This window comes from Acomys minous (genome assembly GCF_964271855.1).
Source record: "Acomys minous genome assembly, chromosome: 12".
Classification (NCBI taxonomy): Eukaryota; Metazoa; Chordata; class Mammalia; order Rodentia; family Muridae; genus Acomys; species Acomys minous.
Genome location: NC_140493.1, coordinates 16957509 through 16973119, shown reverse-complemented (window position 1 = coordinate 16973119; position 15611 = coordinate 16957509). Strand labels below are relative to the sequence as shown.

At 51.3% G+C, this 15611-nt stretch overlaps 1 protein-coding gene across 12 annotated transcripts in view; it reads left to right on the top strand.

The window, feature by feature from the left end:
- Positions 1–1589: 1589 nt before the first annotated feature.
- The window catches only part of PPARA (peroxisome proliferator activated receptor alpha), a 63072-nt gene continuing 49050 nt past the window's right edge, over positions 1590–15611 (top strand). For 2 of the 12 annotated variants that reach the window (XM_084750326.1, XM_084750315.1), the window contains exons 1-2: positions 4574–4762; positions 5824–5909. The gene's annotated coding sequence lies outside the window, so the exon portion shown is untranslated. Of the gene's footprint in view, positions 1864–1913; positions 2031–2726; positions 2882–4564; positions 4763–4796; positions 5283–5823; positions 5910–15611 lie in introns of those variants that run through there. The other 10 variants (XM_084750316.1, XM_084750319.1, XM_084750318.1 and 7 more) reach the window with 8 other exon arrangements.

The following is a 15611-nucleotide window of genomic DNA, read 5'->3' as shown; positions in this document are numbered from 1 at the left end:
ATCCTTTCAGAGGGGTCATACAAACGACTTCCTCATTCTCGATTCAGGACCCTGGGAAAGACACAACAGCCCTGCTTGCTAGATGGAACGCTCCTGTGGGAGTCAAGTCCATTGTCAAAGTTACCAAGTGCAACCAGGCTCTGCACCAAGCTGGTGGTAATGTGTACTTCCAAGTCCCCAGTAGATGCTGAAACTCAGAACCTGAACCTAGGGACACTGGGTTTTTCCTGTTCATTCAGACCCAGAATAAAGTTTAACTTATATAGCAGACACAATAAGAGATCAGCAATCAATAGGATAACTGTAATAATACTGCAATAAACATTATTTAAAACGTGTGAAATGTCCATTTCCATTTAATATTTTCAAATTGAACTTGGCCACAGGTTCTTGCAAGCAAAGAAAGCACATTTTGTTTGTTTGTTTTGAAACTGAGTCTCTTCTATTACGTAGCCTTGGCTGTCCTGGGACTTGCTTATGAACCAGGCTAGCCTCAGACTCACAGAAATCTACCTTCCTCTGCCTGCCTGGGGTCCCTGGCGTGAGCTACCACACCTGGCATGGACCTGTGACTAACACACTGTGCCTTATCTCTGCTCTCCTGACCCTTGCCCACTCACGGCTACGTAGCTCATGGTCCTGTCTCTGGTCCAGGTCAGAACAAATATCTTTTGGGAGTTGAATCTGTCTGCTTGGCCCTGCTCTGAGACTCTCACAGGACACAGTGGGTCAATCTGCAAGGCTGTACTCTGGATTGGATAAAAGGCACCCATGACCCAGTGCCCTGAGACATAGCCCACTGGGGATGCAGTCACATGTACCCACAAGGAGAGTGTCTGTGCCCTGGGAAGGGGGGCAGGAATGGGGCAAAGAACAGAGTTGCTATGACCTTCCAAGACAAAGACAGACATCTGACCCATAGTGAGCAAAAGCAGCCTGGAAACTTAGGTTTGGAGAAAGGTTAATTATATATTTAAAAAAAGGGGGGAGGGGGTTTAGGGTGTCCATGAAGCAGCAGTCTTTGAACAGAAGGTTCCGGATCCTGCAGACCTCCAGCGACTTCACAGCTTTACCCGCCACCACTGCCTGGGTAACAACCAGGAGTCGACCCAGCTCTCACCTTCATCTCAGATGTTACCCTGGCGGAATTGCAGTTCTGCATAAAACCCATCCATGGCAGGCGTCCCACAGACCTCAGGACAAATGCCAGCCCTCCATGCCCACCCCCTCACCCTCCTCAGCTACAAGGCTTTTCCCGGACAAGGCCCCCATCCGCCTCTGCCCACCTTATATCCCTTCCACCCTCTCCCTCCCTTGTGCCTGTCTCTCCTTCTTGCCATGGCTTTTGAATTGTCTTGGGGCCAGGACTGTCCGGAGCACCAGGCTCCTGTGTCTGCCAGAGCCTGAGGTGTCAAGCCAGCAGTTGGCTTCCGTGCCAGGTGAGCACAGCTCGCAGAGTGGATGTAAGCTCCGAGACCATCCCCACTCCCTTCAGGTGGCTTCTGCCCTTGATTTCCTAATATGTGAAGGGGAGGGAGGTGGAGCTGCCTTCCAGGGCTACTGTGAGTCTAAGGTGAACATACGTTGCTTCCTGAATTGGTGAGTGCCAGTCCTACGGTGGCATCCAAGGACGTACTTCACCGAAGTCCACCTCTGGCCACCAGCAGTTTCCTATTTTCCATCAGCAAATACCTACTTCTGCCCTGGTGGACTTCCACCACCTGACTGAAGGCACGCGTCCAGGAGATCAGAGGCCACTGTCCTGACAGATGACACGATAGGCTTCTCGGAGCAGCAGAGGGCAAGCCAGTGACCCTCAGAGGCCTTGGGTGGTTCCTGGAAAGGACTTACATAAGCCGCAAGGTAAATACTGATGGACCTGGACCCCAGAGCCATGGGAGAATCCCCAAGTGCAGGGGCAGGGCAGGAAGTGGGGCTCCCATGCTTCCTGCACTCGGCTCCTACCCACTACCTGTAGGATCATGGCAGACAACTCCCTGCTGGTAACCTCTTCCATTCACCTTTGGCAGGTGGGTGTGTGCAGGAGGGGGGCTTCACAGAGTGGCTTTCTCTCCTAGGCCTGTGAACATGGAGAGGGCAAATGTGTCTAACCTGCTGCCTGTGGGACATACATATATGTCCCAGGATAGCTATAGATGTGGCCCAACACATTTGCAGGTGGCATCGTCTTGCAATCTCAAAAGACATCTAGGGTGAACTAAGACACAGGGCCCCAAACTCCCAGTGGTTATTAATACGCCAACTGGGGGGGACAAGGACACTGATTTAGTCCTTAGAGTTACAATGTCTGTTCAGCCCTCCACAGGCAGTGTCTCTCTGCTCTATGTGTAGCTACACACCTGAACACCTCAGGAAGCAAAGAGAAAGGAGGCAGAGGCGTCCCAGAGCCAGGTGCACACCCTCTGGGACATCTTCTCTCATGGTGGGTGTAGGACAAGCCTTTGTATCTCTCTCCTCTACAAGCAGTCCGCCTATACAAAATTTACTGTTCTCTGGGGCAAGTGACAGGGCCATTTGAGGAAGAGACATTCAGGATTTCTAAGGGGACGATGGGTGGAAGGGAGCCTTTGTTCCAGAGCAATCCCTCTAGACATATGGTTTTAAAAACAAACAAACAAACAAAAAACCCCACCCATGCTTTCTCTTCTTAGAACCTTAGGAACCCCAAGAATTCTGTCATTTGTCTGTGTTCTCTGTGTTCACAGCTACTCTGCTGACCCCTCTCCTTCGGAACCGTTCTTTCCAGATCATTCCAAATGTCTGGTAGAACTGGGTTTACGGCAGAACACCCTGAAAAGGAAGGCAACACCCCATGCATGTGGACTCTGGTCTCTGGAGCTTGGGACCTGCTGTGCACCAGGTAACCAAGATCTCTCTTTCTAATGGCCGCCCTGGCCACCTGGTACACTAGGGAGGACGTCCTTCGGTGCAGCTACTGTGAGTAGCCTCAGGCCATCCTTGCTCACTGTTATAAACATTGCCACCTAGCACAATGGTGCCACTGATAGGTCAAGGGAGCAACGTTGTTTCTGAATATCCCCTGAATTGTCCAGGAAATCATATACGCAGGTCACTTTGCAAGGTCTTTTAATTTTTCCATTTATTTATTGTATGTAGCAGAGCAGCTCTGTGGGGTGTGTGTGTGTGTGTGTGTGTGTGTGTGTGTGTGTGTGTGTGTGTGTGTGTGCGCGCGCGTGCGCACGCGCGCGTGCGTGCGTAACTTGGTTGGTTCCTTCCTTCTACCATGTGGGTCCCCAAGATGGAATTCAGGCCTTCAGGATTGGTTAGCAAGCACCTTAACCCACTCAGCCATTTCCAGGGTCCTAGTTTTGCAAGCTTTGAAGCATAATACAAGTAGTAGCTATTTCTTGGCTAGCATGTGGGGAAAAAAAAAAAAAAAAAAAAGGAGGGCTCGCCAGTAGGCAAATAGGAATGTTCTGTGGGTGTTTGGAGGGTGGAACAAAGTTCACCACAGGTATGAGGCTAATCAGCAAGGGTGAGCTTAAAAGAAGTTCCTGAGTATTCCAGTGTGGTCTGGTCTCCAGTTCCCCCTGGATAAGGAAGAGATGTGTGCCTCAAGTTTCCTTTCCCGAGTAGGTTCTCCCTGGTGCTCATCGCCACAAATAGCATGGTAGCAGGCGCAGCTTGAGGACAGACAGGAGGGCATAGCACACATTTCGTTCCGAAGCAGTGGCGTCCTGGTGTGTTGCCACCCCGGGGGCCGTGTGCATTCCGAGAGTGGAGATCCAGGGGCGACGCAAACAAAGCGGCTGTGCCCGGTCGTAGCCTCCCCCCGCGATAGGAGTTGGCAGAACCCCAGTGCCTGAGCTGGGCACAGTCAGCACCTCTAGCGTACTCAGAGAGACCGCAGCCCGGGGCGGGGCGAAGGCGGAGGGTCCCAGCGGCGTCGTCTCCCAGCGACCGTCCCCGGTGCCCTTCAGCCTCCGTGTTCCTTGCCCGCCACACCCACCCTAGCACCTCGGCCACCTGTTGCTGCGTGCCCCAGCTCGCTCTTCCTTTCTCCCCATTTCGCATCCTGCGGCTCTGAAGATGAGATCCCTCCCGCCCGCCACCCCATAAACTCCTGGGACTCGGGGCGCGCGCTCAGCGCTCTAGACCAGCTCACCGAGGGCACTACTCTACCATCCCGGTAGCCTTGAACTTAGTTCGGGCGGGTGCCCGAGGCTGGGAACAGTAGCCTGCCCACCAGGGTGCACCCTTCCCACAGGGCTATTCTCGCCCGTCGGGTGACCTTGGGCAGTTCCTTCACTTAGCCAGCCTCAGTTTACCAACGCATGCCCGGGCCCCTAGGCACTAACTGGGCACCGAAGAGAGAGGCCCTGGGCCTCTTCGGCCCCGCCCTCGCCCTGTAGCAGCCTATCAGACGCTGCCGTCCGGGGGGTGTGTCTGGTCCTGAGCCCCGGCCCGGGCCTAGGGGGCGGGGTTTCCGGGGCGGTCACCTCGCAGCGGGACCCCGCCGGGGACGTCCGAGGGGCGGTGCATGTCTTGGGGGCGCGGCTGGCACGGGCTCGCGGAGGCGGTGCCGAGCCGGGGCCCCGAACGCGGCGGCCCCACGACAGGGGTGACGGGGGCGGAGGCACCCGCTTGCGCCCCGCCTAGCGCCTCCTCCCCCGGCGTGCTGCCCCTACTGACCCGCAGGCGGAGCGCAGCCTCAGGTGGCCGAAGGCGGAGGGCAGTTGCCGGGGCGGGAACCAGGCGTCCTCTGTCCCGGGACAGTGAGGTGGGTGGACAGGGAGGGGAGGGGCTCGGTGGCGCATGCGCGTGGATCAGGGGCGCGGGTCTGGAGACCCACAGGCACCAGCGAGGGCACTCATTAGGAACGCGTGTGACTTTCGGGGCCGTGGGACTGTCCGCTACTTAGGGTTCCCGAGAGCGCCGGGCGCCGGCTCCGAACCCTGGTGTTAGCAGCTGGTGCTGGGGGCTTTGCGGAGTTCTGGAACTGCAACGGCGATTGGTCCTCTGGTTGTCCCCTGGAGGGAAGGGCCCACGGGCGGAGACATAGGGTCGCGCCCTTTCCACAGCGTGGTGCATTTGGGTGTTACTCACGGCGGGGAGGCGTTTCCTGAGACCCTCGGAGATCTTAGAGGCAAGGTATCCTGAGGCCCCGACAGACTGATCCTGGGGTCACTGAGCCGGGCCACTGCTGTGGATCTGGAGAAACGCCTGTGGGTTCGTGTCACCAGCAGCTGACCCTCTTTAAGCACCAGTTTCCACGGTGTACCTGACCTTAGTGGGGAGATGTGAGTAGGGTAGAAACTCTGCCAAAGTTACCCTATGTCTCTGCCCTCCAGAGCCTAATGCCACAGAGGGTCCTGAATGGGGCCAGCTTAAGTCTCCTCTGTGCCCCTGCCCTGATATGGATGAAGGGAGCAGGGAGCCACGGTGCGCTAGTTAGGAGATTGATTCTGCCCCCAATGCCCACTCCATCCAACCAGCCTAGAACAACCTTTCCCTAAACATTTTTTTAAAGAGAAAGTAAATATCCTTTCTAAGAAAAATCCATGATGGTATATAATGTCTTTGAGGTGCACTCCGCGATTTGGGGCTGCTCACTCACCGCCCCAGCCCCCGCCCCATTCCATTCCCCTAAGGAAGCCAGAAAGGCCCCTCCTCTCCCAGCTTTTCTTGGGGGGAGGAGCACCGAACTTCCTTGGGCGACCCTGGGACGCTGCTGTGGTGGTTGCAGGCAGCAGGGTCACAGTGACTTTCCCAAGGTGGTGGAGCGTTGTGGGGGAATCCAGAGAACATACTGTAACCGGTTCCTTCCTTAATGTTCTACAGCCAAGACTGAAGTTCAAGGCCCCGTGTTCTGGGTGAACTGACGCTTGTGGCCGGTCAAGCTCCGGAGCAAGACGTTGTCATCACAGGTAAAGAGGGTTGAGGGACTGCTTCCAGACTGGAATATTCTAAATGCTGTCTTTGGCTGCACTTCTGTCTAGCAGTCGGGGTTGGGTGGTGATTATTTTGTGGTGAAACAGTAGGTGCAGGTAAATGGATGGGTCCTTGTTTTCACTTCTGAGAAACTGAGTCTGTTTCCTGGGAGCTTCGCTTGGTTTCTTTATGGCAGGCTGCTTTGGTGTCATTTAAAAGGAGGCAGTATTGTTTTAGAAATGATGTTAGCATCAGGTTATAAACTGACTAGTAAGACTGGCCTGCTGTCTCCTAGCTGTGTTAATATCAGTTTGACTAAGTGTTAGGCAAGTTTCATCATCCCGCCAGGGCAGGGATGACCCCAAGAAACAGCCAGATGAACATTACATAGTGACCATATAAAAGTCCAAAAGACAGTGGGCCTGGTGATAAGTGAATTAGCAGTAGACAGCAAAGTGTTTCTTTTCCAACACCTTAAATGCATATGGAAACACATTAGACTTACAGAGTTTGTTAACAGGGCAGGAGCTTGCTATGTAGCCCGTGCTAGCCTGGAACTTGCTATGTAGCAGAGGCTAGCCTTGAATTCTTTGTATTCCCTTTGCAGCTTCCCAAATACTGAAAGCTGAAGTAGTTCTTTTAAACTTATGTTTGTCAAGCCTATAAGCAGAGGTCTAAAAAGTAAAATTATGTGTATGTGTGCGTGTGTGTGTGCGTGCATGCGTGTGTGTTCAAATGTGTGAAGGGTAGAAAGTAAGAGAAGAGAAAGCATCTTTCTAATTTGTTTTATTAAATATTAGGTTGAGAAAAAATTTCACATGAACAAAATGTATTTTTGCTTCATTTAAAGTGTCTATATAGTTACTCACTAGGTTGGGATACCATATTTAGCTAATGTATATTTAAACATATATGAGAGTATAATTCATTCATTTGGTTCATGCTTATTGTGTAGCTGCCAGAGGGTGCTGCATTCATGAACAAGGCAGCCATGAAACTTGTAAATCTGAAGGCTGGGTGATGGTGCACACCTTTAATCCCAGCACTCAGAAGGCAGAGGCAGGCAGATATCTGAGTTCGAGGCCAGCCTGGTCTACAAAATGAGTTCCAGGACAGCCAGGGCTACACAGAGAAACCCTGTTTCAAAAAAAACCAAAAAACAAAAAACAAAAAAAACCAAGAGACAAGCAAAGGAAGGAAAGAAAGGAAAGAAGAAAGAAAGATGAGGGCTGGGGCTGCAGCTCAGTTGGGGGGGTTCTTGCTCACCATGTACAAGATTTGGTCCCCAGCACCTCATAAACCAGGCACAGTGTAACCGCAGCACTGGGAAGATAGAGGCCAGGGAACAAACCGCATATGAGCTATCCCAGGCTGCATGGAACCTGTCTCAAAACAAATAAATAGCCAGGCATAGTGACAGTCCTTTAATCCCTGCACTCAGGAGGCAGAGGCAGGAAGTTCTCTGCGAGTTCAAGGCCAGCCTGGCCTATATTGAGAGAGTTTTAGGTTATCGAGTGTTATGCAGTGAGACCCTCTCTTAAAACAAAAGCAAAAACAAAACAAGTCAAACAATAATAGCAACAATGCAAACAAAAAAAAAAAAGAAAGTTATAACTATCCCACATGATGGTTAAAAGATAAAGAAACTGAAATGTAATGAGAGAGTGGATGCCTTAGCCTTTTGTGACTAGGGACTCTACGTCCCCCCTTTTAATGTTATGATTATTTGTGTTTTTATAATATCGTTGGAGAAGATTTTACAAAGACATCAATTGAAATGTCTTTTTGCTTGTTGTAAATAAATTTTAACCACAACGGAACCCTCCGCCCCCACCCCCACCCCCTTATCCCCCTGCACCTCCCGTTTTCTTATACCATCTCTGTGTGGGATGGTGATGTTCTTGGGGTCAGATGTTTGTCCTAATTCTGTGGCATTGCAGCTAAGGTTGTGGCCTGTTGAATGTCTGCTTTTTGTCATGGAAGAGAGAGGGTCTCTGTTTTTATTTCTGATTTTTGGTAGCTTAATGGGTACTGATGTGGTTTCACTGGACGTGGTGTCACATGCCTTAATCCCAGCACATGGGCGGCATTGGCAGGTAGATCTGTATGAATTCTAGGGCCTGGTGTACATAGTGAGTTCCAGGCCAACTGGGGCTACATAGAGAGACTCTGCCTCATAAATAAATAAATAAATAAATAACAATAAATGCTATAGTCTGTGTGCTGGACAAACATTTGCTATGTCTGTGGCTTTTAGCCTTTTTTTTAATGCACAGAATAAACGAGATCTTCTGGAGCTTAGAGAAAATTAGACACACAATTTAAATCTCCAACTTGGTGATGGGGGGGGGTGGTTTGTGAGGCGTCTGTTTTGGCTTGGTTGTCGAACATCAAGCCTAGGGCTCCAAGTTCACAGCACATGCTATGCTAAGGTACGGTCCCAAGTTCAGTTGAGTTTTCTGCAGTAGGAGCTTCCTGAGAGAAGCACTAGGCAGTTTAGCAGAGCTTGCTTCGCCCCCCCCCCCACTCCATCCCCCACCCCTTGCAGAAAAGCATTGGGTTTCCTGTGGAAAGGAATGCCGCCGGGCTTGTGGCTTTCCACGCTGTCGTACGGATTTACTCACTCTCTGAAGGTTGTGTGTGCTTGTGCTCCACCTCTGCAGCCCTCAATGGCTGAGCATCAAGAGGTGGTGACTTTGGTGTCCCGCAGGAGTGTGTGCACCTCACACGGTGAAGCCCTTGCTCCTAGGTGGTAGCCGAGCTGAGCTGGTTTGGGGTCTGCGCAGGGTGAAGGAAGGGCTACTGGAACGCTTGCACTGGAAAGGCACCTGGGTACAGCAGGAAAGGTGCAATGTCCTTCATTATGACATTTGGGTCCCTGCCTCTCAGCTGCCACCTGCTAGGCCATAGACTAGCAGGTCTCCCTAAATTGCCGCTTCCTAGCAGACCACCTTTGAGGGGTTGTAAAGCTGAGAAGCGAGTCTGAGTAGCTGTCAAGGCAGCTTGGGCTCTGGGCCACCCGTGTTGCTCTCCTACCCCAAGCCAAATAGCTGCTGCCACAGCTTTTTGAACTCTTGGAGACTCTGAGAAAGAGACTCCCTCACTACCCTCCTATGGTCTCTCATCGGATTTCAGTTCGAACAGGTAAAGGCCAGGGCTCTATCAATAAGAAGACAGTTGTCACAAGTGGCCCCTGCGAGCTTAGGATGTGAACGTGACCCCAGGTCTTGGCAGCGACAGACAAGTCCGGCCATGTGTCCTCACTCCAATGCGTCCCCAGGGGTGTTCAGTCTATGGCTGGTGGGCCATGTATTTCCCAGGATAGCTATGAGTGTGACACAGTGCATGTGTACATGTTGTAACAGCGTGACGTCAAAAGGTCCTGGTGACCATTAGACTACACCATACTGAGGGAAATCTACTGTACGGGCTGGGTTTGTGTGTCAACTTGACACAAGCTAGAGTTACCAGAGAGGAAGGAGCCTCCATTGGGGAAAGCCCGCCATGAGATCCAGCTGTGAGACATATTCTCAATTGGTGATCAGTGGGGGGAGGACCCAGCCCATGGTGGGTGGTGGGTGGTGGGTGGTGGGTGGCTCTGGGTTCTTACCAGAAAGCAGGCTGAGCAAGCCATGGGGAGTAATCAATGCTAGCACCTCTCCACGGCCTCTGCATCAGCTCCTGCCTCCAGGATCTTGCCCTGTTTGAGTTCCTGTCCAGACTTCACGGTCTTTCGTGGCCGGCAGTAGGTACCCTAAGACACCCACTATAAGGAGACCTCCTGCAACTTACAGGAGCCGCCCATGTCTAGGTGTTGCCTGGCCCCATGGCTCCTGGGGAATCTGCCTCTCTCACCGAGGCCGGATCAGTGAGAGTTGAGTGGGGGGTGGGTGGGGGGATAGGGGGTGGGGATGGAGGGGTCTGTTCGCTCCTGATCTGCTGGCACCGTAGATTTCCTAGGGACTTGTAGAATTTCACCGAGTGTGTAAATGATTGGCCAGCTTGAGATCAGCAAGAATTCATGGCCGTGTGCCCTTGTAAATGGGAACCCTCACGTGCAAGGGCAGGCATCACTGAGCTGGCAGGTGCTGTATACTCGTCTCTGCTGTGGGGCACCTCTTTGCTGTTGGCCAGCTCCGCTCTTGTCCAGTGTGTCATTTCCATGGCACTGGGGTTAAGGTGTGGCGGTTGCAGTCAAAACAGTACGTGTGTAATTATCACTAGATTTAGGAGCGTGTGTGTGTGAAGTAGACTTGTTTTTTTTTTTTAACTAGAAAATCTCAAGGTCTGTTGAAATAAAAAAGCTATTTTCCCCCCTTGCAAGTCCATAGATTTAAATGTCAAATCCTTGAATGAAAAAGAAATGTGTTTAAGGTTTTGTGAGTTGGGATGTGTATATATTATTTTTTTTTTTAATGTATGAGTGTTTTACCTACATGTATAGACATGGTGCCCGTGGAGGCCAGAAGAAGGCACTGGATCTCCTGAACTGGAGTTCCAGATACTTATGAGCTGCCATGTGGGTACTGGGAATCAAACCAAGGTCCTCTGGGGGGAAAAAGCCAGTGCTTTAACCACTAGGCCATCTCCCAAGTCCCGATGCATATGCATTTAATGGGCTAAGGATCTTGCATGGGATGTACGCTCTGGAGAAAAATTAAATGCCCTAGAAGGTAGCACCCATCAGACTGCCTTTATCCTGCTGGGCTTTAAGAGATTTGGAAATAAAAGAAGAGCAAGCATTCTAATTGGATCCACCTACTTGACACTCTTCGCTCAGAGAACACAAGGGAGCCTTTGAAAAAGCATCACTCTGGATCCTAAGAGTCAGGGGTAGAGCACAGAAAGGTTAATTGTCCCAAAGGTCATTGAAACTTGTGAACAGTTCAAGAGTGAGGGGCCCCTGGACTCCCTATAGCCATTTGTAACTGAACAAGTCTGTGGTTATGTGATAACTACTCTGAGGTGACAGGCAACCACTATGGGGCAGCGGAGGCAGGCGGGGGGGGGGCAGGGGGGGCAGGGAGGGGCGGGGAAACCTAGTAATTAGAGGTGGCTGAGCCTGATTCTGGAACACATCCAAACATTAGCGGCCAGTTTTGTATGAGCATTCACAGTGAAACAAGGTGGCTTGTAAAAATGCACGATTGATTCATGCGGCAGCGAACACATCTTACTGGCCCTAAAGCGGGCATCTCCCTGTTCCCTCCATGCTAAATGCAGACGGGTTTTTATTGGAAGAAGTTTTAGCTGTATTTTCTAGGTGGCTTTTCTGATTGGACAAAAGGATATCTAATGGCTTCTTTGCCCTGTCTAGAGTCACAAACCTCTCTGACGCGTTCCAGGCTCCAGTCACCACAGAGACCAGCCTGCTTTAGGGCATAGCTTGATATGACGGGGGCAGGGTCTTATTCACCATGCACTCACTTTCTATTCCCGTGCCTAAAGAGTGCTGCCTTAGGCGGGGGGGGGGGGGGGGGGGGGGGTGTCTGTTCCGAGGGCTTTGAACTTTGGTGCACGTCTGAGTAGGTGAAAGTTACTGAGCATGGAAATCAGCCTGGCAGTGTGTGGCTGCGGTGCCCTTGGACTTTACAATTTAGGGAAGTATTTTGCTCAAGCATTATCACTGCCTCATTTTTTTTTTTTCCGCCTCCACTTTGAAAAATGCTACAGATGTCGCCAGATGCAGGCAGGGGGAGCTTGGCTCACTTTCCCTGCCTGCTGCCTCACAAGCAGGAGCCTAAGGTCCTTGAAACTTCAGAACATGACCTCCATTATCTCGCCTCCAAAAAAAAAAAGTCACTTTGTCCAGTGTGTCTTCCCATTAGGAAAGACGGTCTATTAATGCCGTTGTTTTGAAATCCTAAAAACAAGCCTGGCCTGCCATAGTCACTGTGGAGTACCGACAGAGGAGTATCACTTTAAAAAATAAAAATAAAAAAAAGCTCAGGTGTGCAGAGATGTGTAGGCGCACATACCACAGAAAGCAAGGAGGCTTGAAAAGGAAGCGCGCAGCAAAGAAGGGAGTTTGAGTGCCTGCATGCCCTGAGCCAGTGCTCTTTGAAGCTACAAGTGGGAGGGCTCACGTGCTGGTGATCAGTGTGGAATGAAGTATGGCGGCACACGCCTGTAATCCACACTTGGGAATCTGAGGCAGGTGGATTGCCGCAAGTTCTAGAACAGCCTGGCTACACAGCAACAACAGAGGGAACATGGAGTAGAAAGATCTGTGTGTTGGGAGCATTTATCCAAAGCAGAGAGGATTTTAGATGCATGAAGGCGTTGTGACAAAAAGAGGGGGTGGCGGGGGACATTCACAAGTTGCATGGGGTGCAGGTGAATCACAGGTGGTGGACGAAGGGCACCAAGTCCTTGCCACTGAACCCGGAACCCTGGAGTGGAGGCCAAGGCAAAGGGCTGAAGTTCTCAGCCTAGAGGACAGCAGTGGTGAGGGAGGAAGCCTCTGGGCCTGGCTTCCCACTAAGGGCAGTAAAGGCTCCTTGCAGGGCCCTGGGTTGTGTGTAAGTAGCAGGCAGGGAACTGAGGAGGATTCAGAAGGAACAGTGGTACATGAGCGGCTCTCTTTTACTCTGGAGACCAAACATTATCGGCTTTCCCCTGCCCTGTTCTCTACTTGGGTGAATCTAATAAAGGTAGCTTTTAGTGTCTAGGGCAGAAGTCTAATGAAAGTGAATGTTTAACCATACCCAAGGGCAACTGATAATCTCAATAGCAATAGAGGCACAGACTTGGAGAAAAGGGAGCCGGAGGACTCCAGCTGGGACTTCCTTGACTAAGAGGGCACAACCCTACGATGAAGTGGGACCCTGTGAGGAAATGGGTGACTTTAGAGGGGGGTTTTCCTAGTGGGAGAAAGCATTTTCTAGTAGGTATTTTAGAAGACAACCTGCCCACATTTGAAAGGACGTTTGGTAATGATTCTCAGAGAAATAAGGAGAGCATCGAAAACTAGACAGTGAGAGATGGCAGTGTGCGTTGTAGCGTAAAGGTGAGCACAGCCACATCCCAGTTATTTTGAGAGTGTCGTATTTAGGCGCATGGACGTAAATTGCCAAAGGGCCAGTTAACATGGACTCCCCGATTCCTAGAATCCCCAAGGACAGACTCCTGGACCCAACCAGTCTCCCACCTCCTGCCAGGCCTCTGCACTTTGCCATCTGTCTCAGAATCCATATCCGGGCATTATCTGTGACCTTGCCATGACTCTCAAGCTCTGTGTGTGTCTTATTCTGAGCCTCTTACACTGTCCCCTCTCATTAATCGTCCCCCAGTACTGGCCCGGGGGAAACTTGGGGCAGGACTAGCTTCAGGGTCCTTTCCCATCACTTAGCAGTTTTTTCACCTAGCCTGTGCCTCAGTTTCCTCGTCCATCGATGGGATAAATAGCAGTGCTTTTCATGGACAGTTCTGCCTGACAGGCTCTAAGAGCTCTCTATATGCTTGCTTGTCTTAACTCTAGCCCACAGCCCATCAGCTCCTACATCAGACACTCATGAGTTTCAGTGATGACGAGAAAGACACAGTCTGATGCCCTGGGGCTGACACTTTCTGCTCTGGCGTCTTATGGTTGGTTTCCTACTCTTTGCTTCTCGCACAGATGAAGAAGACATGAGAACCTTCTAGGTCTTCTTCTCCTGTCCCATAGCCCCTTCCCTTCAGATCTCAGCTGAAGACTTCCTTCTTAGGCTCCTCCCTGAGTCCCCCCTGGGTACCTTCCTGTCAAAGTGAGGTGGGGGAGCCATGGCTGTGATTTGAGGAGATTGACTCTCCCTGAGACACCCCCACCCCCACCCCTAACAGCTGCAAGAAGCCTTGTACTTCTCACTTATACTTCATCCACAGGGTGAGCAACAGGTGCACTCTCTGAGATTTCTTGAAGGCTGCGCTTCCTTCATGAAGTCTTCATGCGTTCCCTGAAATCGGGTGCGTGCGTGCATGCGTGCGTGCGTGTGAGTGTGTGTGTATATTCCATATGTAGGTACACCTAGGAGCCAGAGGCATTGGATTCCCTGGAGCTGGGGTTATGGGCAGTTGCGAGCTGCCTAATGTGGGTGCCAGGAAACACACTCTTAACTGCTCTGTCCCTCTCTACTTTACTTTTATTGACTCGGCGGCGGGGGCTGACTTACCGATGAGCTTCAGGAACCCCACCTGTCTCTGGCCCTCCGAGTGCTGGGGTGCGGACACATGCCTCCGTGCTGAGATTTTATGTGGATCCAGATTCCAGTCCTCATGCCTGTGTGTCAGGCACTCCACGGCCCGATCCTTCTCCCCAGCCCTGCACACAGGATTCTTGCTCATCACTTACCTACAGACTATTTGCCTGACTGCGTCTACTCTTTCTGCCTTCTCTTGGAGTCTACCAGCCACTTGGTTCCCAGGCTTATTTATTCATTACATCCCAGTGGGTGCCAGTCTCCATCCCGAGTGCATAGCAAGCAGTCAGAAACCCCCAAGGATCACCCTTCCCTTGCATCACTTTACTTTTCTAGTCCTCCAGGCTACAAGGAGCGGCAGGTGGGCAATGAAGCATGGTCTGTGGTGTGAACGGACCCCGTGTAGAGCATCCAGTGGCTGCTGCAAGGATACACAGGGCTTAACAGTGACTCCAGTGTGCAGTGCAGGGCTCATTTGTTCTAGGAGTCTGGAATTTCCTTTTACTAAAGGAAAGGAGTTGAGGGAACAGTGAGACTCACTAAGAATCCGTGAATCCGCAGAGCCCGCTTTCAGTTCTTTTCATTGTGGTCTTGAGGCATTAAGCGCTGAGTTAAACTCCTCTTGACCCACATCGGCCGGCGGGATCTAATCTTAGGTGATTATTAACTCTAATCAGGAATCTAATGGCCGATATTCAGGAAGCAGTACCCATTTAATCACCACGCCTGCCTGTCCATTTCCTGCCTCCTATGGGTCCAGTAGCCTTGGAGCAGTGACCATCTTCCCGTGGGCCAGCCAGCAGGTCAGTGGCTTCCTGAGATGGAGCCTGGGAGGGTAAGAGCAGGCTTTGGGGGTACGGGCTCCATACCATTCAGCTTGATTGGCCTGCGTGAGGTAAATTGTTCCCTAGGGAAATACAAGCCTCTCATCCAAGCCTGTTTGCTAGAAGAATCTAAAACGAGTGTGAGCGCAGGCCAGTCCTTGATTTGCCTGGTGGGTTTGTGGGATGGGGGAGGGCATCTACATTGTATCTGGGAGTTATGAGCCCTTTAGGTCAGATGGGAGCAGAACTTCTGGACAGGGTACCCAGACTACCCTGGGAAACCAGGCAGCAGGATGAGTCTAAGGGTTTTAGTTTTTCTTTTAAAACCAGGCTGTTAAAATTAGTGTATGTCATTTGCAGACAGTGAGATCTATCTGTCCTCGGTCTATAGTTTTTTTTTGAGGGTTGGGAAACTTACCAGATCCCTATTTTCTTGCTAGAAGTCAGTTAAGGTTCCTACTGGTCCCTCCGTTGTTGACACTGATCGCTTTCACATCGTTCTCACATTCCCAGTGCCTCTCTGCCTTCACCTCAGCCGCCTCCCTCTGCAGCATCTCTGCAGCAGAAGTTAGCATTTTCCACTTGTGAGAGTTCAAGTGAGCCCCTTGGTCCTACCCTTAGTCTCAGGATGGCCTGCCATCTCGGCCTCTGTAGGAATCTTCTAAGGTGTCAGAGCTTTTAATACTACAACCTGTGG